Source organism: Calidris pugnax, unplaced genomic scaffold (genome assembly GCF_001431845.1).
Source record: "Calidris pugnax isolate Ruff unplaced genomic scaffold, ASM143184v1 scaffold55, whole genome shotgun sequence".
Classification (NCBI taxonomy): Eukaryota; Metazoa; Chordata; class Aves; order Charadriiformes; family Scolopacidae; genus Calidris; species Calidris pugnax.
The window spans coordinates 1750850-1776183 of NW_015090832.1; the positions used below are offsets into that span (position 1 = coordinate 1750850).

Here is a 25334-nt window from a genome sequence, read left to right on the forward strand (position 1 = left end):
AGACAGGTTTTCCTTGAAGTACTTTTTCTCCTAACAAATATCTCTGTACTGCCTGACAAAGGGGTGATCCATATCCCTCCATTCCATGGACCCTGTAAAAACAGGACATCAGCCTTCGGGCTATGAAAGGACAGTAAATTTCAGGAACTTGAGGAGAAAGACAGGGCTCAAAACGAAAGTTTTACCTAAGTAGAGTGTGTTTAAGAAAGGTCAAAAAGCATCAAAAGAAAGGTAACATCAGATCCTGAAGAGCAGGTTTGTAATACTTAGAGCTAGAAGACCATCTGCTGTTAGTGCTGAGAAGATTCAGAGCTCTCCGTAGTCCACAAAGCCAGAGAAAGCAAGCAAGGGATACAGCACACTTTCAAACTGAATGTAAAAAAGGTTTTATCTTCAGTAGATAATGGTCTGTTATTCTGAAGTAAATCTAGTAACTCTTTAGAAATCAGGAGTGGGTTACTCCTGGTTTAACTAAAAGAGAAGTTTTGCCCGATGGTCTTAATAGTTGCAGCAGAACACAAACATCTGGGTCCAATTCCCCTCTGATCCGAGCCCTTAGTTACCACAACTGCAAAATACCTATTTCACAAGAAAGTTAGAAAGCCAGCATGAAGTGCCATTTTGTGCTGACAAACGCCATTACGATGAAGTATCACCTACACTCAAGTCTAGCCAATTCCCTTTGTTTGTAATTTTCACATGCACCAAAGACTTATCCTCACTTAAGCAAAACAAGTCAGTAATGTGACAATGGAAGATAAATGTATAATGCATGAACACCAGAGGAAAAGAGTTAGAACGCAACTGCAAGTACAACGATAGGTCCGTTCCAGAGTGGGAATAATTAGCCCTTTAATTAAACTTATCTTACTGTTAGACAAGAGCAATGCTCAGCAACACCTGGCCTGGAATGTTCCCGTCTCTGCAGGCAGCAGATGGAGCGCACAGACACCATCCACCTCCCTCCTACCAGGTCCACATTTGCCTGTGCCAGTAATTAAGGTCTGGGATAATGTCTGAATTATTGTGAACATCACCAGACATTTCCTTAACTGATTTGCCATCGATAGGTAAAGCTGGACTTTTCTTTTTGCTGATTTTCCCCTTGTCCTTCCCCCGCTTTCTGCCATCCTAATGTTACACTCCTCATCTCATTCCTATCCAAGGAAATAAACTCAGGTTTTGCAGCAACTTGCACGTGAGTATTTCTTAGGGACTTCAGCTGGGCTTTGCTGAAACAAATTCATCCAGGTGACAGCCAGCACAGTCCTGAAAGTGTTAGCCTCCAAGTTAACTGCTGCTTTGACCCCTTTTCGGTGCCCTGAAGGGGAATTAATTTAGATGTCAGGCCTTTGGGATCCTTTTCACATCCCTCCTGAAATCATTACAACATAATGACAGAACAGGGGCAGGTTAAAAGCCTAGCTGCTCCTATAACCCTCCTCCAACAGCAGTCAGCTCAGGAAAAACAAAATGTACGAACAAGTCAAATAGAGTTAGCAATGCAAAATATGTAACAGTATAGTCAGTATCTAGTGATTATACTTTTTCCATTAATTAGGCTATTTTAACCTAGGCAAACTTCACATATCATTATCCCATAACAAGTAGCTCCATAGTATATGTATAATATGAAAAAGAAACTTCATTTATTTATATTTAATCTGTCACCTGATAAATTATTTTGATGGTTCTTATTTTATCTTGCAAGAAACACAGTGATCAACTATTCCCTACTTACTTTCTCCTCTCACCTCAGGCTTTTACACACCTCTAACACCTCTTACACACCTCTTCCTTTTCCAAGCAGGAGAATCCGAAGTTAACTTCTCTATACGGAGTGACTAATTGTATCGTACGTTTAATCACCTTTACTGCCTTTGTTGCACCTTTGTTGTTCTAAACATGCACTTGGGATAAGGAGGATAAACCCTTCACAGACTATTCAGACTGGACACACCAATGATACACGCAGTGAGTTGATAAGTGAGACAATGATTCCCAGATTTCTTTCTGGCGTAGTTATACTTTGCTCAAAGACCGTTCCTGAGCATACAAAGTTAGGACTGATTTTCCCCATCTCCTTTCCTTAGCATTTAACAACATGGAATTTTATCCACTGCATCACCTACTCAACAGCAAGAGATTTCCTAAATCTTTGTCCATTGTAATGCAATAATTAATCTCAGTTCTTTCCATCTTAATCATTTTGCTGGGAGATGGCAGGACTAACCACTGACAAAACAGCTTCCACAGAACAAAACTTTCACCTGCCCAGAAATATGGTCACATTTTAACTTAAAACCCTCATGCAATGATCTTAAATTAAGAGGTGTCAGTCTTGTGTTCGTTGAGCTGTAGAGATCTCTCTCTCTCACAATGCATACCGAATTGTGGCAACATGTGAACTTTAACCTTAAATCACTTGCATTCTAGACCATGACTTACCTTGAACCACATAAAACCAATCCACTTTTTCCCCTTAAAACATTCAATTTGGAAAGGCTTCCTAGTTTGCTTGCAGTAAAAATTTGCATGTATTACCCATCTAGTGGTTTCGGTTTTGACAGGCAATGTTCTCTACCTGAACCTTTTAGTCAAGAAGACAACCAGCAGCCAAATAAAAAGATACACCCAATACTCACGGTACAATAGTTTTGCTTATCCTGTGTGCCCAGTGTCCCTCATAGTGGGGCTCAGCAAGAAGGAGACAAGTTCAAATGGCACAAGGAAAGTAGTAGCTACAATTTCTTTAGTGCTATCAGCAAACAGGGACTCTTGAAAAACCAAAATCTACTGCTGTCCTTAAAATTTAGATTGTAAAGCCAATGAAAAAAGGTAGTCTGTAAGGATAAAGAAGCTGGGAAAGATAAGGCTCACACTAAGGTATTAGAATTGGTTGAATAATAATAAAACTAGACTCATTAATATGTTCACAAATAAGCATGCCAGATTTCTGGGGTGGCATTAATCATGACTTGCAATTATTCACTTGAAAAATCAGCATGAGAAAATGAAGCATGATGTTTCATCCATTTTAGTACACATTCTTTGTGTGAAAATTCATACCAGAATTTACTGTTTATTAGTCTCTTGTTAGGAAAGGTTCTCTCATCCCATGGAGCAACACAGAGTCCATTAACACTAACCAAAAGAGAAAAGGAATTTTCTAAGGTGGGCTGGTCCAATTCCCAGAAAAAACAACTGACAAAAAATACTTACCAAAAAATGAGTGCATTTAAATAATTTTTTTTTTTACTAAATGGAAAAATGAGGATGAGTTTGTAACTGATTCTTTACAAGGAGCATTTGACTTGAACTAATTTATACTTTTCAACTGTAAGAGTATCGTTAAAGATAACCAAGATCATAATGGCCAATGAAGTGGTTTGTAAGTTGTTTTGTCTGTGCATTTGTTATAATATCCCGCTGTGTTACATCCATAATTTAAAAGAAGAAAAAGACAGTTAAGGTGAAAGTAGAGAAGGGATCTGTTGAGATTATCATATTTATTTTTCTGCAGAGGTGAGAAGTGAGGTTTTATTGTATATTGCATCTAGACAAAAAATCCAGATATAAAGGAGTGGAAGGAGATAATGAAGCAAGAAGTTGAGGTAGGTCACACAGCTCTAAATTAGGCTCTAGTTTCTAACAGAGCACAAAAGCAGTAACACAGGAGGAATCTACAACAGACCTAAGCAGGAGCAGCATCTGGATCTCAGTGGATCTGTTTGGACGAGCAAAGGAGACATACATCTTGTGTCTCTGAATAGAAATGCTAAAATATATGGATTGTTTTCATTTGTTTTAAATATAGGATGAGGATGGCCAAAAAAAAACACCAACCATGGACCAGAGGGGTGGATTTAGGTGACGTTGTCCTCTACTTTGCAAACTGATTTGTAGGCAGCCTCAAAGACAGCTGATGCTCACAAACTGGGCAGCTGGAGGGATAACAGGCCTCATTTGCATATGCAAAGTGGAATCAGAGTTGATCCTTGCTAAAACCCGACTTGACATGTACATTAGATTCAGTTAGAATTTTAAGCAGTCACCTGAACAGAATCCTTTTAAAGGTGTGCATCCAGATGCATGTAAGTGGACAGAGTCAAATTCTGTGTCCCCCCCACAGCCCTCACTCTGCTACAGGAGCCTGGAACTGTTTGTAGCATCCCATCTCCATCACTGTGGTTGATTTTTATATTCAACTAAATTTACTGATATGTTACTGGGAAAGATACAGGTGCATTTTAGACAACATTTGCAAACAAGCAACTGCCACTCTTTGCACCCCAAAGCCCCTGAGCCCCAACATTTTCAATTCTCCAACAACTTTGTCATCTGAAATGCAGTGCAGTTGGGATCAGAAGTTATTTTTCAAAAGAAAAAAATTTTAAAGAGCTAGCCAAAGGCAATTTTATTCACAAATAGAGGGGAAAAAACCTCAAAATCTAAATCTTTCTTCCAAATATTTTTGACAGTTTCCTTGAACCATGATTCCTGGAAATAGTGCATGACTTTCCCACTGACCAGCTGGTGCAGCCCTCACTCTGCTACAGGAGCCTGGAACTGTTTGTAGCATCCCATCTCCATCACTGTGGTTGATTTTTATATTCAACTAAATTTACTGATATGTTACTGGGAAAGATACAGGTGCATTTTAGACAACATTTGCAAACAAGCAACTGCCACTCTTTGCACCCCAAAGCCCCTGAGCCCCAACATTTTCAATTCTCCAACAACTTTGTCATCTGAAATGCAGTGCAGTTGGGATCAGAAGTTATTTTTCAAAAGAAAAATTTTTTAAAGAGCTAGCCAAAGGCAATTTTATTCACAAATAGAGGGGAAAAAACCTCAAAATCTAAATCTTTCTTCCAAATATTTTTGACAGTTTCCTTGAACCATGATTCCTGGAAATAGTGCATGACTTTCCCACTGACCAATGTTCTTCAGGACACAAAGGGAGAGCTAGATCTGTACTCTACTAGTATTATGTCCAAATACCAGATTCTAGTGAGAATCTAGAATTGCTAGATTCTAGAATCCAGGATCACTAGATGCGTGATTCCAGAGAGTCAAGAGTAAAAAAGCTAAGACTGATCACTGAACAATAAGGAGAACATGGAGTACAGGTGAGAAGATAGGACACAGCTCCTGCAAAAGGCTTTGCTAGAACACCATTGTCATGGTTACACGGCAGGACCCCACAGCCTCCCAAAGAGATGATGTGTAAGAAGTACAGGGAAGATCTCAGTGCTTGAGCACAGCTGCTCAAAAAGCAGCACGGAGTCATCAGCAGAAGAAAAGATGCCCCCCCAGCTGTAGAGAAGTTACAACAGATCCATTGCCCATTCAGAAACAACCTCCAGTCCTACTCTCCTTGCAGTGATTTACAAGAACAGCCATGTAAAAAAAAAACAAAAAACAATAGAAAAGGAGAATAAGCCCATATGAGACCAAACATAGAACTGGTATGAATATAAGCAGAACAGCTTTGGCAAAAGGTGGCTTGTTGACACCAGCAATGGTTTGTTTTGCCCCAGTTTCACCCATCGTTACCTCTCTGCCATGTCTTGCTACCCGGGGTTCTGCTGCAAGGGCTCTTTGCCTCGTGCAGCTTCCAGCAGGACCCAGGAGCCCAAAGAGACATCCTGCCCATAGCATCCACAATCTGGGCACAATTAGAAACACAAATTGACCATTACGTCCTTTATTAATCTACTCCAATTTTTATGCTGTGAAAACACCTAATTCCTCTGCTTTGGCTACTGGCCCCTAACATAACAAGTTACATGGGACTTGTTAAAGATAACCAAGATCATAATGGCCAATGAAGTGGTTTGTAAGTTGTTTTGTCTGTGCATTTGTTATAATATCCCGCTGTGTTACATCCATAATTTAAAAGAAGAAAAAGACAGTTAAGGTGAAAGTAGAGAAGGGATCTGTTGAGATTATCATATTTATTTTTCTGCAGAGGTGAGAAGTGAGGTTTTATTGTATATTGCATCTAGACAAAAAATCCAGATATAAAGGAGTGGAAGGAGATAATGAAGCAAGAAGTTGAGGTAGGTCACACAGCTCTAAATTAGGCTCTAGTTTCTAACAGAGCACAAAAGCAGTAACACAGGAGGAATCTACAACAGACCTAAGCAGGAGCAGCATCTGGATCTCAGTGGATCTGTTTGGACGAGCAAAGGAGACATACATCTTGTGTCTCTGAATAGAAATGCTAAAATATATGGATTGTTTTCATTTGTTTTAAATATAGGATGAGGATGGCCAAAAAAAAACACCAACCATGGACCAGAGGGGTGGATTTAGGTGACGTTGTCCTCTACTTTGCAAACTGATTTGTAGGCAGCCTCAAAGACAGCTGATGCTCACAAACTGGGCAGCTGGAGGGATAACAGGCCTCATTTGCATATGCAAAGTGGAATCAGAGTTGATCCTTGCTAAAACCCGACTTGACATGTACATTAGATTCAGTTAGAATTTTAAGCAGTCACCTGAACAGAATCCTTTTAAAGGTGTGCATCCAGATGCATGTAAGTGGACAGAGTCAAATTCTGTGTCCCCCCCACTGGTGCAGCCCTCACTCTGCTACAGGAGCCTGGAACTGTTTGTAGCATCCCATCTCCATCACTGTGGTTGATTTTTATATTCAACTAAATTTACTGATATGTTACTGGGAAAGATACAGGTGCATTTTAGACAACATTTGCAAACAAGCAACTGCCACTCTTTGCACCCCAAAGCCCCTGAGCCCCAACATTTTCAATTCTCCAACAACTTTGTCATCTGAAATGCAGTGCAGTTGGGATCAGAAGTTATTTTTCAAAAGAAAAAAATTTTAAAGAGCTAGCCAAAGGCAATTTTATTCACAAATAGAGGGGAAAAAACCTCAAAATCTAAATCTTTCTTCCAAATATTTTTGACAGTTTCCTTGAACCATGATTCCTGGAAATAGTGCATGACTTTCCCACTGACCAATGTTCTTCAGGACACAAAGGGAGAGCTAGATCTGTACTCTACTAGTATTATGTCCAAATACCAGATTCTAGTGAGAATCTAGAATTGCTAGATTCTAGAATCCAGGATCACTAGATGCGTGATTCCAGAGAGTCAAGAGTAAAAAAGCTAAGACTGATCACTGAACAATAAGGAGAACATGGAGTACAGGTGAGAAGATGGTTCTATCTATGATAGGACACAGCTCCTGCAAAAGGCTTTGCTAGAACACCATTGTCATGGTTACACGGCAGGACCCCACAGCCTCCCAAAGAGATGATGTGTAAGAAGTACAGGGAAGATCTCAGTGCTTGAGCACAGCTGCTCAAAAAGCAGCACGGGGTCATCAGCAGAAGAAAAGATGCCCCCCCAGCTGTAGAGAAGTTACAACAGATCCATTGCCCATTCAGAAACAACCTCCAGTCCTACTCTCCTTGCAGTGATTTACAAGAACAGCCATGTAAAAAAAAAACAAAAAACAATAGAAAAGGAGAATAAGCCCATATGAGACCAAACATAGAACTGGTATGAATATAAGCAGAACAGCTTTGGCAAAAGGTGGCTTGTTGACACCAGCAATGGTTTGTTTTGCCCCAGTTTCACCCATCGTTACCTCTCTGCCATGTCTTGCTACCCGGGGTTCTGCTGCAAGGGCTCTTTGCCTCGTGCAGCTTCCAGCAGGACCCAGGAGCCCAAAGAGACATCCTGCCCATAGCATCCACAATCTGGGCACAATTAGAAACACAAATTGACCATTACGTCCTTTATTAATCTACTCCAATTTTTATGCTGTGAAAACACCTAATTCCTCTGCTTTGGCTACTGGCCCCTAACATAACAAGTTACATGGGACTTGTCTCATCAAAATATCATCATGTCTAAGTAGAAGATCTGTCTGAACCACAGTGAAAATGAGTAATGATCACAATTATGGGCCATATAACAGTCCAATAAAATCTAATTAAAATGATCCACATCCCATCTGCCAACAGCACATAAGCAACACCAGCCATGGGGGGGGGGTGGGCAGGGGAAGAGAGTAAATAACACTGTCTTAATTTTTAAAATATGAAATATTTCACAGTGAAAAAGCCATTTATATTTTATAACTAGTTCCAAACTTGCCAATGAACTTCTGTGGTTTTTGGAGATTCCTCACCCTTAAGTTAAGAGAAGTTTTGGGGGCTGCTCCCTGGGAGAAAATCCCAGGAAGAAGTTCTCTCAAAGTAAACTTTTCAGAAGAGCCTGTGCAGTTTGAGTCCCTGAGCCTATTTTCAAGTTGACTTAAGAACTGAGTATCCTGAGTTCCAGTGCCTTTTAAAGATGCAAGCACATTTGTACCAAAAAAAAAAAGACTTTTGGGCATTATTTTATTGGTTGTTCCTTTCTCAGGACAACAGCCAAATAAAAATACCATCATATGGTCTTACTTCCCATACTTAGTGAACCTCCAAACTTGATCACTTCTTGGGCTTTCTACAGCCAGCAACAAATAATAGTTCAAATTACTTTCTAATTGTGACCTGCTCTCACATTTGAGACAGTGAATTTGCTTTCTGATAACATTGAATATGAGGTTATCAACAAATTGCCAAGAAGGTAAATAGTACTATCCTACTACCTGAAAAGAGAAGACACTTGAAATAGCACCATGTTCCCCTCATCTCATTGACCACTGAATGGAACCAAAAAAATCAAAGGACAAGATACAAAAGATTAGGAAAAAAGGTGCTGAAGTCTGGTTTGAAGGAAAAGAAACATTTGGTGATGGAAACTAGATGTTTTCTCACCTGCAGGTGCTGTGAAGTGCACACAAAGCCGTGCCTGGATAGAAAGTAAGATGAGAGTAAAGAGAGAGCAAGCTGAAGAGCAGGGAGAGCACACCTCAGTGTGCTTGAGATGGCTCTGCAAATGTTAAAGGTGACACTTAAGGCAACAGTCAGGGTCTGAATCTGAGTAGCTTTCTATATTGAAGAGAAGTGAAGTAAAGGTAGAGACAGCCCATCCTAAACTCCAGGCAGCAAAAGCTCAAACTAAGTTTCAGCGTGCTTGTCTGGCTATAACTTGAGCTTTGTTACAAGGAACCAGTCATGACTTCAGAGGGAAAGTTCAACTTTGGATCCAGCTTCTGTCTGGGAGCCACCCAGGGAACAGCAGCAAATGTCCACTACTTCCACAGAGGTGTTCACCGATGCAAAGAGGCTCACTCTTTCAACACGTGGTTAAATTGCCTTTGTGTTCTATATCTGATAGCTTGACAAAAGGATGAAAACTCCTCTGTCATTTCTCCATAACATGGCTAGTCTTTATGGTTGGGTCTCCAGTGCTTTGGCCTTACAGGAGAAACAATTCTTAATGGTTTGAACTACATCCTTGCCCTGTTGCTGGTACCAGCTTTCATCTGAGCATTGCTCACTTGAAATTAAACCAGTCTGAGCAGCCTTTTCTGCACTTACAAAAACACGTGTAAGGGAAGACTTGTGATCCCCCCTCCCAGTCTAGAAGTTGTGGGACCATTTATCACAGTTCAGTGGGAACTTGGCCTTCATCCCATCTCTGGTGTTTCCGTTTGGAAGGGAAAGTGCTCCTCCTTACTTGTAAAATCTTCCTAAACATACCTTGCTACGTCAGCCTGTTAGCACCCGATTTTTGAACTGCATCCTTGAAAAGCCCCCTGACTCTGCATTTCCCAGGCTGTAGCTCTCTTGAGGGACACGCAGACCTTTCCCCACCCTCCGTTCTTCCTTCACCTCAACAAAAGGTGGGCTCTAGCTGCCAACTCCAAAAACGCTGATTTTTTGATCAAAGTTAAGAATGTTACCTCTTGAAATTTTACCTAATGATCAATTTCTATACACAAATTTCTGAACATTTCTATGCCAAGGTACCAAAGCCATCCAAAATTTTAAGTTTCTAGAACAGGAAGCAGAATATACCTGGGATGGTGTCTATTTTTGCATTTTTTTTTTGTGATTAGTCTCCATCCATCTGCAAAATGATTGTCACAGTTTCAGTCTCAGCTGCCCCTGTATTGCAGACTTTTAATACCTCACTGGTTGTTTATGAGATGGCTACAGCCCATTTTCATACCATTGGGCCAAACTAAAGCAGTGCAATTTTGCCATTAAAGGAAGCAGAAGGTTTCACAACTTCACTTTGACTGTGGTTGCTCAAATCACTCTAACCTTTGACTGAGGAAGAAGTTCAGGAATGCAGAGACACAACAGTCTCCAGCGTAAGTGTTATGACAAAATGAAAGAGGGAAAATACATATTATACACATCACCTCTGGGAAACAGTAATCACAAAAGTTATTAAACATTCTGTCAAAGGCTCTGCAGACTCCTTTTCTCTCCTGCCCAGTTTTGTTAGCAATAAAGGCAGGTTGCTAATATTTGTCACTTTCAAATTCATAATTTACTACTCAAAAGGCAGCAAAGATACATTATATTTTCATAGAAGGCTATGAAGTTGTCCAATTTTCCAGAGCTGCAGGAGGACTGAAACCCAGCGCTGTGGCATAGGTCCTTTCATGCATTATGGATACAGTGATTTTACAATTCAAAGCAACAGTTCTCACCTTTCCCGTTTTCCTGGCATCGTTGGATGATGCTGTAGGAGATGCAGCAGCTTTTGAGATTGACAAACACACACCCTTTATGAAGGCAAATGGCCGATGAGAGTCTGGTCGAGGCACCCCAAATGCTATTGCTGTATTGAGGGCAGGGATTTGGCCCTCTTGTCCAAGAGTCACTTCTAGCATTTCAGTGGTGTAAAAAAGTATGTTGGAAATCACTGGGATCCACGTTTTCACCGCTAATTCTGAGTGTGTAACCTACAAGAGAAATGGGCAGATTTTAGAAACCTGCTTTTTACAAATATCCAGCGAGGACGTACAGGACTTTGACTTGCAAGGCCACAGCCTCCTGTCTTCAAAGCAAGTTATTCCACCAGTTATCATACCTTACAGATTAATATCCCATCTTTGGATTCCCCCCATTATAACGTGTTCTAATAAGGTTTTGGTAAGCATATTCCTATTGACTTGCTCTTGTGGGTTCTCTGGAGTCTAATAAGGCATTGTACTCATTAATACAGCTTTTTTTTTTTCTGTACCTAGAATCCTTTAAAACTGGTCACCCTATTTTAGTGAAACTTGTAGGAACTTAATCTCTTTCAGTCTATACACAGTACATGCTTAAAACAAGCTAAAAAGGATTGCCAGTTTCCCTGCCTGTAATCAAGCTTCAGTCCTTTCCAGTTCTCAAAATGAAATCTTGCCTCTGCACAGTCTCTGAAGCCAGCTTTGTCTGACACATTAGAACAGAGAACAGCATTTCATTTTTTCCAAGTTTAATATAGACTTAGAGCACAGTTTTGTACTATGCACTTAACTCCTATTGGCTTGAGAAAGGTTTACTTAAATTCTTCTAGGGAAATTAGAGCCCATAGACACAGAGCTTACATATCCATGCACATGCCAAGAGACATGCCAAGCCTCATCACATCCAGCGAAAGAACTCCCATTTGAAAATTAAAGACAGGTTCCAAAAGCTCTCTCTTCCTGAAGCATAGATTTTTCTACGTAGTTAATTTTGCAAGATTTGAAATTTTACTTTATGTGTCCTCCTTTTTCTAATACATTGAAAATATCCATTGACAAAATTTTTTGATGCACCTTTTCACTTTAAATCAAATCTTATTCCCTCTTCCCTTCCCTCCCCTAAAATCTTCAGATTATCTCCAAAACTATACTTCATACACTGGAGAAACATAAAATAATTCCAGATCTTCTGTCTGCTCAATATAAATATTTCATTATGACCAATTTCACTGTAAATGGGTCCGGCTATAGAGGATAACAAGCAAACAGCATACGTACAGAGTGGGCCACGTGCCATATAGGAGTAAAGGGAGGGAACGAGGAAGGGGCTATATTTGCAAAAAAGCCTGCATTTCCAAAGGAGGATGAAGGTCCTCATGTTGCTGTTTAAAGAGGGCAGTGTGTTATCTATCCCTCTACGGCCAAAACTGTGGGGGAGCTACTAACGCCTGAAAAAGACTGGAAAGACTGAGCAGGCAAGGGAGAAGGGAGGTTTATTAAATCAAATGAGATTCAATACTAACGTAGCTCACTGCTATAGATCCTGAATCCAATATCCTACATGAGATGGATAATGATATAGTCAGTGGGAGGTCCTTCCAAAGGGGTAAAAAATACAGCTATATTTTTATTTTATTCCTTTTTTTTTTACCCCTTTCTATCTTGAACCTTTGCAGAAGGGAGGGGAAGTTTGTCTCGTTTCTACTTTTTCCCTGCTTAGAAAAAAGAAAACCAATTTCATCGCGTATACATACAGGAGACCAAAGCCAGAAATTCACAAGAAAGCGGCATTCAATCAGGAATTTGAGAATTAGGCTGGGAAGAGTAGGAGATGAAGTGTTCTGGGTTGTGGTGGCTTCTGAATTAATTTGCTGAAACTCAGTACTCAAGCGAAAAGGGCCAACTTCCCAGCTTCTGCAAATGAAACCAAAATAACTGAAGTAAAATTAATTCCACGGGTTTACCCCCAAATCCCCTGCCTTATTTCTGGCCCATTCACTGCCAGCATTACTGAACACATCCACTCTGAGCACGTACCTTTAAGCAGGAATAACAAATTCCCATTTTGTAAGAATCCTGGTAGGAGAGAGCTGATATTCTTCAGGTCTTAATAAGCAGAGTTAAGATGACATAGGAGATTTTTTAATCAACGTTAAACGAGGGTCTCCTATACAGTCCCACAGGCAGTTTCCATCCTTCCTCACTGTGCATAAAGCAAAGGAGAAGTCAGGTTGCACAGCTCTGACTGTCGGTGTGAGCCCAGCAACAGAAAAACACAGTCACCTTGTAGAGCAGATCCAGCAGTACAGTAAATACAAACATACGGTATAAATTACACAGCTATTTGCTTGATTTACCCAAGCATGCTAACATTATGGACTGATAGAAGAACAAAGCAGATATATTTAAGTCCTGAAGCTACTGATCCCAGATGCACTAAGCAAAAAGACTGTAACGGATACACAGTGACTCACAGAAGCCAACAGAAATCATCCAAACACCAAAAGTCCAGTAAACACATATAAAGATATATGCATAGGGGGTTATCAAATAAACCAACCAAAATTCAGGGCTTATGTACGAGTTATTCTGTAAGTATTTGAATGCAGGGTGGGGTCCATTTGACTGGAAAAAAAAAAAAAAAGACCCTTTCAGAGATGTTTTACAGGAGCATTCCAGGTGAAGACAGTAAGATTTCTGTAAACTATACTGAATGTTTTTCCCTACCCTGCAGACAAGGGGTCAATAGTCTGAAAGTACTTTTAGGGTTAGATTTTAGCTTTAGACTTCAGACAGATACACACTCTCTGGTCAGCATAAGCAAGAGAAGCTCTTAAATCTTCTCAAAGAGAAAAAAAAGACAAGCTGAAAGTGCCAGGCTGCTTTTTCTGACTTTCACAGAGAAGCTGAGGTTTCTCAACCTGCCCCTCTTCATCTTTTCTCCATCCCTACAGAGATTCTGACTCCATGGTTGACTTTGGAGTGCACACACACACATCCCCCACCCCCAAAATTGTGCAATTTGTGGTTTAAAATTACTGACGAACTTGCAGAATTTCTGAAATTCACCCCAGACGGCAGCTGGGGTGATCGTGTCGCTCCCCCTTGTGAGCAGACCAAAATGATCATTTAACTTTTTTACTGAGTTATTTCTCTATATGGCCGTCTCTGTTAATCAACTAAAACAATGATTTAACAAGTAATTTGCAGGATGTATGAATACATAAACATATATTAGGAGTTAAGTCTCACAAAACAATAGAGAAATTACTCATTTTTAAATATGCCATAAGATAAACTACATAATTTTAAAGACTGTCCATATTATATGACCTATAGCCAGAAGTGGTCTGAGACCCCTCATATTGCATTATTGTGGGCTTGTTTTTAATACAACATACTCAACGTTACGACTAATGTTTCCTGCTTATGTTTTGTGTTTCCCCCAAAGCTGTATTAGGATTGATATTGCGGTAGGTTATATCAGCACAGACACACTGCCCAATGTCACATCAATACTAACAGGACTTCTAATGCTGGCTGCTGTTTTATGGGCATTTTCAGACACCATTGTGCATAGAGTATAAATATTTATAGATGACGTGTGTTTGTGAATACATGTACGTACACAGGACCAGGCAGACCCAGTTAATCAGCCAGTTTGAAAACTTCATTGCTTTCAGATGAAAAAGAAAATTATATTAACATATCAATAGCATATCCATGCTGAGAGAGTGATTACCCTTTACATCTTCAGGATATCCAAGCACCCAGACAGGCCCAGCTACATTAACACCCTATCTGAAATATTCCGTCTCGGTATCTCTCATTTCTCCCTTACTCTTTCTTCCGATTTTCTTCTCTCTTATCTGCCTTTCCTCTTTACCCTTTTCCCTCTGTCTCATTTCTTTTTCCATTTCCCTTGTCCATCCGTCTTTCTCCCCTCCCTTTTGTCATTCCCTTGTCTTTTTTTTTTTTCCCCCCTTCCTCCCTTTTTCCCCCTTCTTTCCCTCCTGTTCTCCTTCTCCCACCTCTGTTCCTCGCTGCCTGTTTTGCTTGAAGTTTCCACCTTGTGGGTGCGTACTGCTGACTTCACATTTGCTGCGGTGTGAACTTCACATCTGTGAATGGATGACAGGAAAGATTAATAACCCCGCGTTCCCCTTCTCCTTGACTGTGGGCCTATCTAATGAATAAATATATAAATAAATAACGGAGCTTAAAAATCACCTAAATAGAGACCCAGAGCCTGGGAGAAAACAATATTTTGCTGATTCTAGTCTTTAAAAAAAACCCCAAAAACAACAAACCAGCAACAAAACCCCCCCACAACCTCTAATGATCTCTAGTTTACATACTCGGCAATTTTTTTCCTAAATACTATATGGGAAAAAAAGAAAAGTTAGAGGCAAAGGAATGAGCCCTTTCTCCTGAACCAATTAAAGGAAAAATTATTTAAAAGCAATAATACAGGAGATACAGGACATGTGTGGGAAAGAAATTGAGCTGCCCTACAAAAAGCAGAGCTGTCAGATGGTGAGAGCCTTGTCAGTAACATCTCTCACACAGCCCGTAGAAATGACACTGCAGAGCTGTAACGCTGACACAAGGAAGGTGTCTCGGGCTAATTCCAGCTTTTCCATGCAAAGGAAAGTCTCTGCCTTTGGCTCCAGACCCGATTACACCATCCACAGCAACTTATCCAAATAGGTGGTTCCCATTACGATTTAGGTTCAACAACTTTTTGGCCAGTTTCTCATTTTAAGTTGATCATCTGATTTAATTAAGTCTTAAGTGAAAGCAGAGACAAACAGAGCAAGGAGCTCCACAGACGATGCCTCTTCAGCATCTTTGGAGAAGGAGGAGGGGAGCTTTGCACCAAACTCATTCTCAGTTTAATCCTTCACCTCTCTCTCGCTCTGAAGAAGATCTTAACAAAATCTTTAGTTCTTGAGGGAAGAGGAGACATCTCACCTAGGGAACACAGCAGTCTGCCTGGCCTACGCCTGCAGGTCAAATCTGATGAAGGTTAGAATGGTGACAAGTTTTGGGGTCTCAAGGCATTACCTTCAGGAAACTACACGTAAAGCACCGTTACAAGTACAGCAGTTTGATCCAAAGGCATTCAGCAAAAATTGATGCACATAAACGTAAACACCCAGGGGAAGGCAGGGGAGAAATAATTAAATCAGGAACTCTGCTCCATTTTCTGCTCTTGGGCAAAGTTGTTGCCACCTTTGCTGAGTCCTTTGCACAAGCACAACTAGAGGATTAACTCCCCACTCACTCGCTCCCATGTTTTATTGCATTCTTGCTAAATGTTAGACAATCTGTCCAAGATAAGACACCCCATATCTTTCATCACCACTTTCCCCCCAAACCCCAAACGAAGCCAGGGGAATCCCCACATCTTGACTGTAGCTTTTTCCAGAGTAATTTTTTCAGAGCTGTAGGAGAAGGAGACCAGAGACTGGAATCACCATGTTTATGATGTGACCTCAAGAAACAAAAAGCCACGGTACAAAATTCCTAACACAGCTCATTTAACCTCTGCTACTTTTCCAGTCCCCAACCACCTTCACTGCTTTAAAGGAAGAGTCTCTCCTTCTCCATTTTCATCCAGCTGGGACAGAGATCTTCAGATCACCCAGTTAAGGCTGCCCTGAAGTGACAGTAGCTGAACATGGAGCTGTGTTCACCCCAAGAAATGACTCCTGCAGCAGGGACAGCTGAACCACACCATTGCTGATGTCCACTTGTCCCCAGACGCCTGTTTGCTCTGCCGGGTCCAAGGCCAGGACCACAAACCAGGCATTCTGCATTTGCAGAGCATTTCTCCCTGACCCAGAGAGTGATAAATCTGTCCCACTCTTGTAGAGTGGGACTAAGATTACCTTTGTTTGCCTCCACATTGTCTGCTGCCACCAGGCACCTGCTCGGTGCTGAGCCCCAGCAGCCACGGGCTCTATGAGGCAGCCACGCTCCATCACCAAGTGTTTCCTTCTCTGCTCTCATTTCATCTTTCAGTGATGTTTCTCACTCCCTTGCCCTGAGCAAGGGAAAAAGAAGGCAGCAGGATGAACCCACTCCTCTGCCACCCTCAAAACCTTAAATTCCCCCTGTCCCTTCACCGCAGAAGAGAATTCTAACTTGCAGAAGACAACTTAAGCATCTCCTAAAGCAGCAGATCCCTGGCTTCTCCCATCTTTCTTTGAAATACCTAAAACCGAAGGTGGCAGCAAGGTCCTGGCCTCACCAACCTTGTTTGGGGCAACCTGCACAGCAAAACCTGCCTGCTCTTTCTAAGGTCATCCATGCGTCTAACTGGGTTATTGCAACGGTGAAAAAACTTTTAAACCTTCTGTAAAAAAATACCTGCTTTAAAAAAAATAATAAAATCAGCGATGTAACAAATATAAGCTACTCTAAATTGGTTTATCAGGTTAAGTAGGTCTGCAGCTGCACAGAACATCTGGCCTTTAAAAAAATAAAGCAAAGAAAAAGGGACACAAAGCACGTCCCTGCTCACTCTCGTACACGTGGGTAATTTTACTCATGTGAACACACCAGATAAGGCCCATAAAATCATGGGGGAAAACCCTTAGTAAAAAGATAGATATCCTGTCATCTTTCCATAAATATGCATGTTACACACACTTTTTAAAAAATAGTAGCTTTTAAATTGCTGTTATTAATGAAGAAAAATATTGGGCTTAATCCTACAGCTTTTATTTAACAAAACAGCTACTATAATGAACTGCAGGATCAGGCCCAGCGCAGCCAATTTTACAATTCTTCTCTTGCATCCCTATTTTAAAATAAAGCAATTTTTCTCCCTGGAAATTTTGCAATATCCATGAATAATAAACTGCTCTAAAATGATAGTGACCTTCAGGTTTTAAATTTGAAAAGAATTCTAGATGGAAGAAATAAATGCAGTGTAAATAACCACTGGGTAATTAAATTTATTTTTAAATAGCATCAAAGTTCAGAAGAAAGAGAATAACAAAGAATATCTCATATAGACATGCATAAAGGCTGTGTCTGTATAATTACTTATCTAGCAGTAACCAAAGTCTTTTTTATATGGATTGATTATTTTTGAGATTGCATCTTGCAAATCTGAACTAGAAATGCTTTTTGCACAGTGTTCAAACATGAAGATGCCTTTGGTAACACTACAGGCTGAGGATCCCAAATAGATATTTAATTTAGATTGAACAGGACACTTATGCCACGGTAAATAAACCGGTTTATTAATGAAAGTCTTTTCATTGATGTTTAATGGCTATCATACTATGGAAATGCTGTTAATCCAAAATAAATGTGTTTAATAATCAACTGATATTTGTTTATAATGCAATAATTGTCTTATTAAATCAGAATTAAATGCCTGTTTGGAAATGTTAAATTAAATCTCTACTAAGACTTATGAATAAGGGTATAATTAATAATTCTCTTACTTCTTGAAAAGAAGGAACAAATTAATTGTCAAAATATTGTAATGTATTTTGTGAAACCCCATAAATGAGAACTTTGAATTGTTAAAGTACAAAGAAGAGATAACTGTTCCTAAGAGCAGATTAAAAATTCTACATTATAATTATTACATTTCGTAGGATTTCTTTTACTGGGTTTTAATAATTCTAAAGTCTTTTCTTTTTAATCAAATTGTTTGCTGACTGGGAGAAGAGAAAGAGAGGAGGGATATCTTAATTTCCTTATTTCCTTACAGCTACTTGCAAAATAGCTGCTCTCAGTTCGACAAATTTTCCTTTCCAAAAGCAATTCTGTACTGTTGAAAATTCCAAAGTTCTTTTTCTTTTTGATTCCTTTTAAACGCATGTTTTCTTTTAAAAGACTGGGGGGAAAAAAAAAGATTACAGTTAACTCATTGGCTTTAATTGCAAACACATCCCTTCCCATCAGCACGGCACTTGATCAAAATGCCAGAAATAAATATATTAAGACATCCATCAGTCTCCCGTCCCCGCTGTCATTTTTTTTTTTTTAAAGAAGTTGCAAAGCGTCTGTTATTCCCATTCTAAGGGCTGGGCTGAGTCCCACCGGGGTTTTTGCTGCTTTTCAAGGACTGAAAAATTAAATTTGTTTTGGTGGTGTCAGCTTTGCACCCACCGGGAACCGTCAACAGCAGATGCAGGAGAACCACGAGCAGCAGCAGCTGGGGAACATCACGGTGGGGAATGGGCTCCTGAGGCACCACAGGGACTGAGGAGAGAGAGAAAGAGGCTTTAATCCTGCAGGTAAAAGTGGAATAATAGGTGCTTGTAAGTCAGAAGGACATGGATGGTCTTAAAGTGAAATTGTTTAAGAGAGGGAGCTGGGTACCACTGAAGATGCTCTGGGCAGCTCAGAGGCTGCCCCTGCTTCACTCAGCGCATTTAACCACATCACTGTTTTTAATAAATAGGCTGCAGTGAGGAGGGTGTCAGAGCAGTTCAGTTCTCTTTAAGGAGTAGTGATTTTTTACAAAGCAACTGAAAAGATTCGAACCAAGTGACACCTCGTTTTTCTTTTGGTCACCGTTCAGGAAGTTATAGCCTCGTCCACTTCTGACAATTATCTCTATTAACGACCCAAAGCACAGGCAGACCTTCAAATTGTTCTTTTCCTAACATTTTAAAAAAGAAAAGAAGAAAAAAATAAAGGAGGTTGGTGTGTTTCCAAGTCTGTGTTTCAGACAGCTATTTGGGTTATAAAAAGAAATAATGCCCACAGCTAAGTGCCCCGTAAAAAAATAAATAAATCCAGTATTTCCTTGAGTTAACAAATGGACCCAAAACAAGCAGTGATCTCCCTCTTTCTTTTTGCTATTTGTGACGACTTTTAGCACAGGAGTCTCCCAGCACGAGTATTCATAGGAATCACCGGTTTGGGGAATCTGGATTTAGAACACAAAAATCCATGTTGCATCTGTCTTGTCAGGACAGAAAAGCACCATCGGGTGACCCGTCCCTCAGTCAGACTGGAGGAAACGGGTCAAAAATTCGCAGAAATAGGATTAGTCACGAAGTACCCAGCACGTAACCAATAGAGGAACACATACAAAAACCAGACTGCTCGGACAGTTTGCAAATAGAAAAGGAATAAATTCTCTTAATGAATTATTCAGAACGTGGTCAGCTCTACCTTGGGCCAAATTTATCACGAGCAAATGCAACTCCCCATAAAGTTCACGGTGCTTTTAACAGGAGGTTTACTACGGTGCTCTTTGGCCACTCTCAGTGTTACACGGGAAACTAATTTCTCTGGAAGCCTCTGTCAAGTGGTTCAAATTTCTAATAAAAATGTTACCTTCCATAAAGGAGGAAAGTACATTTTCGCTGACTGATATTGCACGCAACAGCCCAGAAATGTTTCCTAAACCTTTTATGAAATGGTTGCTTGTGTCAGTTAAGTAATTAACAATATTCCGGGAGACCATCAGCTACCAGAATCTCATTGTCCTCTCTGCATGTGAGCTGGAGTGCATAAATATATTTAAAAAAAAATAAATTTCTTGTCACTTGAAGCTGTGTGTGCGCACAGCTATTACAACCAAACTCCAGCGAGTCAAAAGAATCACCCCGTCTATGCAATACAACCATAATTAAACACTCAAGCCCTGTCATAACAGCAGTCAGAGCTGAAAAGATCTGACATCCTTAGCACCAGTTCACTGGGAAAAGAAGCACGTTGCAGAGGAGAGCTCACCCCCTTTGAAGAGAAAAAGAAAAAGAAAGAAGGTCGGAGAGAAAAAGGAGGAGAGAAAGAAAGAAGGAAGAAAAGCTATTATTTTGCACAGCAGAATATGGTATTCTTTCATTTCTTTATAATTCCTATATAATTTAGTATCTAAAATGCTTTTATTTTAATTGAAGAATCCACTTCTTCTAATTCACTGGTTTAAATTTTACCAGCTAAGTGTTCATTGATTACAAGGGAAGAGGAACACTTCAAAACATCATTTATTCCCTTACACACTCAGGCAAGGCCAGTGCTTAATATTTGCATATAGACCTGGGAAGGTTTGAGGGCTTCCTCAACCTAGTCAGGGTGTCATTTAGAAGAATGATATGGTCTAACACCGTCTCTGAGACACCAGCCTCCCAGAAGATTGGAAAACGTTACCCTGTTACAATCACAAAAATAAAAATAAAAGTTCCCAGCTTAAAAAGGAAAAGTACATACCTTCGACTAGCAACAATAAATTACATTTTATAATTATAACATTTCTAACATTTACCATTTAAGAACGAATGTAAAAATTAAACAGAGTGAAAAATTAATAAAAACCATAATTTCAAGGTCTCCAAACGGCTTTTTACCCGTGAATCAAGCCCGGCTCCCGTGGAAAGCCCCAGAGCTCCATCTTGTGGCTTTTCTGTTCCAGGAAGAGAAAAGAATTAAAAATAAAAGTAATTTTGTTATTAAATCACTCTAAAATGCAATTTCTTTTGCTGGCATCACACGAAGAAGCAAGGCAGAGAAGAAAAACAGCCAACAAACTATTTTTTGCTCTATTTTGCTGTGCAATGTCATCTCCTTTTTCACTTAAGGAAAAATTCTCTGCTTTTTCCTAACCCACAGCCCATTGCAAAACCATTGCCAACAGTGGGACCTAAATTAAATAAACCTGTGGTCTGGAAGAGAAAGTTGCTGGGCTGGAGAAGGGCAACAGCACCGAGCAGGGAGGCCACACAGATCCCAATTGAAACCAGTTTGCAGTCGCTTGGCCCCATTCAGTTCTCTCCCCGCAAGCGCCCTCCTTCATCCCGAAAGAAAAGGGCTATTTGGGCCAGGCCTCCCACATCCCGGGACCTGCAGTTATTTTCTACTTGTGTTATTTGCTGTTTTATCACCTTTGCAGTGGGATGCCCCAGAGTTTCTGAACCCGCTGCTCTCGCCAGCCCCGCTTCTCCTCGGCCTCCCACCCGCAGCTCCCGTGCCACAGCCCACGAGGAGCTCAGGGGGGAGTTTGTAGGTGCTCCTGGTGAAAAGAGAGGGATGATAAAAGATAAATAGAAATTAAAGAGGCACAACTCCCTTATCGGACGGAGAAAAGCTTCTAGCTCGGTGTTTGAAAGACAGGTTGATGTAGTGCTGGGAGGTATGGTTTAGTGATGGTGATGCTTCTTGTTTGTTGTGCAGATGTCTATTTGTGTCAGAGTTAGGTTGACGTTTGGACAAGATGATCTTTAAGGTCCCTTCCAACCTAGAAGGTTCTGTGATTCTGTGATAAAATGGGGCTTGTTCGATATTGCATTTGGAGAAGCAAGATTGTGCTTAGACTTTACTCAGACACAGGTAAAGCAGACAAGTCTGCTCCTTTTTTTTTTTTTTTAAACCCTGAATCAGTAACAGATAAATCCCAACTTAATTGTTGTTTTCCCACTCTCAAACGGGACCCTCCTTAGGAGGCTATTGATCCGTTTCCCACAAGAAACCATGCTCAAAATTCAGATTTCCACTCAGTGTCTCATCCAATCGAGGGGCATCCCTGAAGATATATTTTCAGGAGGCTCATAAATCTTTGAGCCTCATTAATCTAAAAATCAAGCCGGGAGGTTAAAAAAAAATAGAATATAAGAAAGTGAGTTCTTGTGGAAACATCACTAGGTGACAGAACGGGCAGCACCAGACCTATAATGCACTGTGCACCTTGTCAAAATACCCTCCACAAAGGAGCAAATGGTTCTACGAGTTTGCACTGAAGCAAAGTGTCTGTTGCCTCCAGGTGACCAGTTTGAAACTGGCCCAGTTGCCAGCCAGGCTCCCTGTCGTGTTGGACAAGCCACACAAAGCCAGCCCCTCTCCATGGCTCATTCCCACTCTGGGACAGGGCTGTGGCAGGGGTGGGTGTAGCCCAGGTCATTTGAATTGAGCTAAATGGGGGGCTGATTGCAGAGAAACTAAGGAAGGATAGTAACGAACCACAAGGAGTCACTCAGCAGTGAAATTTAGATTTAAGATGAGATTTAGACTGGAGATTAGGAGAGGGTTCTTCACTGTGAGGGTGGTGGAGCACTGGAACAGGTTGCCCAGGGAGGTGGTTGAGGCCCCATCCCTGGAGATATTCAAGGAGAGGCTCGACGAGGCCCTGGGCAACCTGGTCTAGTTGGGGGTGTCCCTGCTCTGTGGGGAGGTCGGACTAGATGACCTTTGGAGGTCCCTTCCGGCCTGGGCAATTCTATGATTCTATGAAACCTCCCCCCTAACACTTTATTACCTGCACTGGTTATGCTGCAACCAAGAAGGAGACCCTATAAGGTCAGCCAGATCTTATATATGGGTCTGCTGAATGAGATCGAGGTGGCAGAGAGAAAGGAACTATCCCCAAGGTCTGGTGGTGAGCAGCAGGTACTGAGGAGAAGAGGTTCCCCGCTGGCAGGCACAGAGGAGTTCATTCCCTCCCCTCCTCACCTCCATCCCCACTGCCGTCCCGTGGAGAGCTGAGCAGAAGCAGGAACATCTCCGCCGTCCTTGGGAGGGCCGGAGGTCAGCCTGGGAACAGCTGGCTCACCCACAGCTAAAAATAATCAGTGTCTTCCTATATGTGACAGGAATCTTAGGAAACACATTGTCAAGTTCAGGGAAGGGCTAATGGCCATTTCCCCAAATCCATTTGTCTTCTGACACTAGGTTGTGCAACCTTTACTCGTCCTGGGACAGGACTTTGGTCCTTCAGGACTTCCACTGGGACTAATGTCACTCTCCTTGGATTAAAATGAAAATAATGTATGAAAAGGAATGGGGAGGAGCAGAAGGATGGGGTGTAGCTCCAGAGGTGTAGAAGGACCTCTGCAGAGCAGCCAAGGCCACATCACTGGCAACTTGAAGTCCACAGTTAAGAAGAATAAAAGTAAAACCAAGAAAAGGGAAAGCATAACATAGACCTAAGGGAAAACGACAGGATAACTAAACCATGTGTATATTCATCTCTCTTTTTTTCCTAGACTCATTTCTACAATGGGCTGTATTTATATTTCAAAATGCTTCCCCTCAAAGAAACACCCAACAACTAGAGAGGATACAGGAGTTGACTGACATCTTATTTCTCTGTGTTTGCATTTTTTTTTTCCATGCAGGGCATAATCTGGTTCTTAGGGAGTTAATGCACCTGCCATTCCAGTGCTGACAAGCAGTTTTTCAGAGGAACATGGAATTTTATTTATTTATTTATTTATCTAAGGAGCCCTGAAAATTGTACTCGGGAGACTTCTTGAGTACTGCCAATAACTAGCAGGTACCAACACATGTACATTTTTGACTGCGCTATGATTGATGGTGCTTATTTGTGGCTTGCTGCCTAAACCTCCCCTTTTCCTTTGCTTTGTGTCTGTCTCTCTTGCTACGGCTTTTTTGTGTGTGTGTGGTTTTTGGTGTGGTTTTTTTTTAAATAATAAAGACACTTTAGCCATTTGGGTTGGGGGGGAAAGGAGGGGGGAGAAGGGGAGGAATGATTTATCTGGTGCCTCTGTTGTCTTTGAGCTGCTCTATTCCACAAAGAGACTCAGAGCAGTCAGTGGTAAGAAACTGAGATCTACAGTGAGTAGATAAGAAAGGGGAGGAAGGAGGACTCTGGGTTGATTAACCAGAGCTGTGGACACAAACAGGCAAAACCCTGCAGACACATGGGTCGGGGGAAGCCACCTTCTGGGTTTGGTCCTGCTTCCAGAGCCCCTGCTGGATTTCTTCCCTCTCTGAAGTCAAGAGACCCAGCTAATTCCCACAGGCAAAAAGATCAATCCTCATTTCTCTACCCCTCCTTACCTACCTTCACCTCCTTGGAGCAGGGAGTTCAGGCACGAGAAGTCTAACACAAGGCTCTAGAAAACAGCAGAAGACTGTAACATCCACCCAGTACAAACATTCACTTCCCTGTCCACGCTTTCCAAGCCTCCATCCAATGACCGAACCCATCTTAATAGGCTTACAGGGACCCCAGGCAAACTTCAGAGCTGGATGGTGTTTCTCCTTCAATTCCACAGATGACTAATTGCTTTTATCACTTTTTCTAAGCCCCTCTACACCTGCACAGCACATTGGGGAGAGGCAGAGGAGTGTTTTCCATTTCCCTCGCACACAGGTTAACCTGCTACTTTTCTTTCAAAGGTAGAAGATTGATCTGATGAAAGCTGAAGCATGAAGTGCCTGGCAACAAGACAGAAATAGCAGTAGGTCTACCAGGAGATCATTCTGACTTTGCATAGCTGGATCCAGCCAGAAGTCCCTGCGTTGCTGTGAGTGGCCATATGGGAGCTATTCACGCCGGCGTGGTGGAAGCTGGGCGCGTGGGGAAGCCTCTGCACCGAGTGAGATGAGCCACAAACGAAGAGCCAAAGCCTCCAACCTGGAGAAGTTCAAAGCTCTGGACACCCCATCCACAATGCGAGCCTGCAAGGAAATCAAAAACCAAATGAATTTCAGGCAGATCCAGGGGTGCCTGTTTCTGGCACTTTTCACATAGACACGGCCGTGTGAACGTGCACGTGTGTTACACACATACTACACGTTGTGCAGCCAACGCTCGCTGCCGCCTCGCTCAAACACAGGGCAAACCAGCTGTGCTTGATGCCGTGCTGATGTTTGCAGCTGGTTTTGTTTTACCCTGAGCAGTGAAAGCCAACAGGGTGATGTAGGGCCCCCCAGGCTGGGGGATGCACAAGCGTGTGTCAGCTGAGAGGGCAGCTCGTTGCTGCCCGAGGCATCCACAGCACGG

The 25334-nt window shown here is 41.4% G+C and overlaps 1 long non-coding RNA gene across 1 annotated transcript; it reads right to left on the reverse strand.

Annotated features, from left to right (window-relative positions):
* Window positions 1–10594: 10594 nt before the first annotated feature.
* LOC106887624 lies at window positions 10595–25004 on the reverse strand. The gene is made up of 8 exons (XR_001411935.1): window positions 24390–25004; window positions 21475–21602; window positions 20941–20996; window positions 18749–18841; window positions 14644–14733; window positions 12650–12815; window positions 12367–12526; window positions 10595–10843 (listed from the first exon to the last, which is right to left on the reverse strand). It is a non-coding gene; the product is annotated as an uncharacterized LOC106887624 (long non-coding RNA).
* Between the last annotated feature and the right edge of the window lie 330 nt (window positions 25005–25334).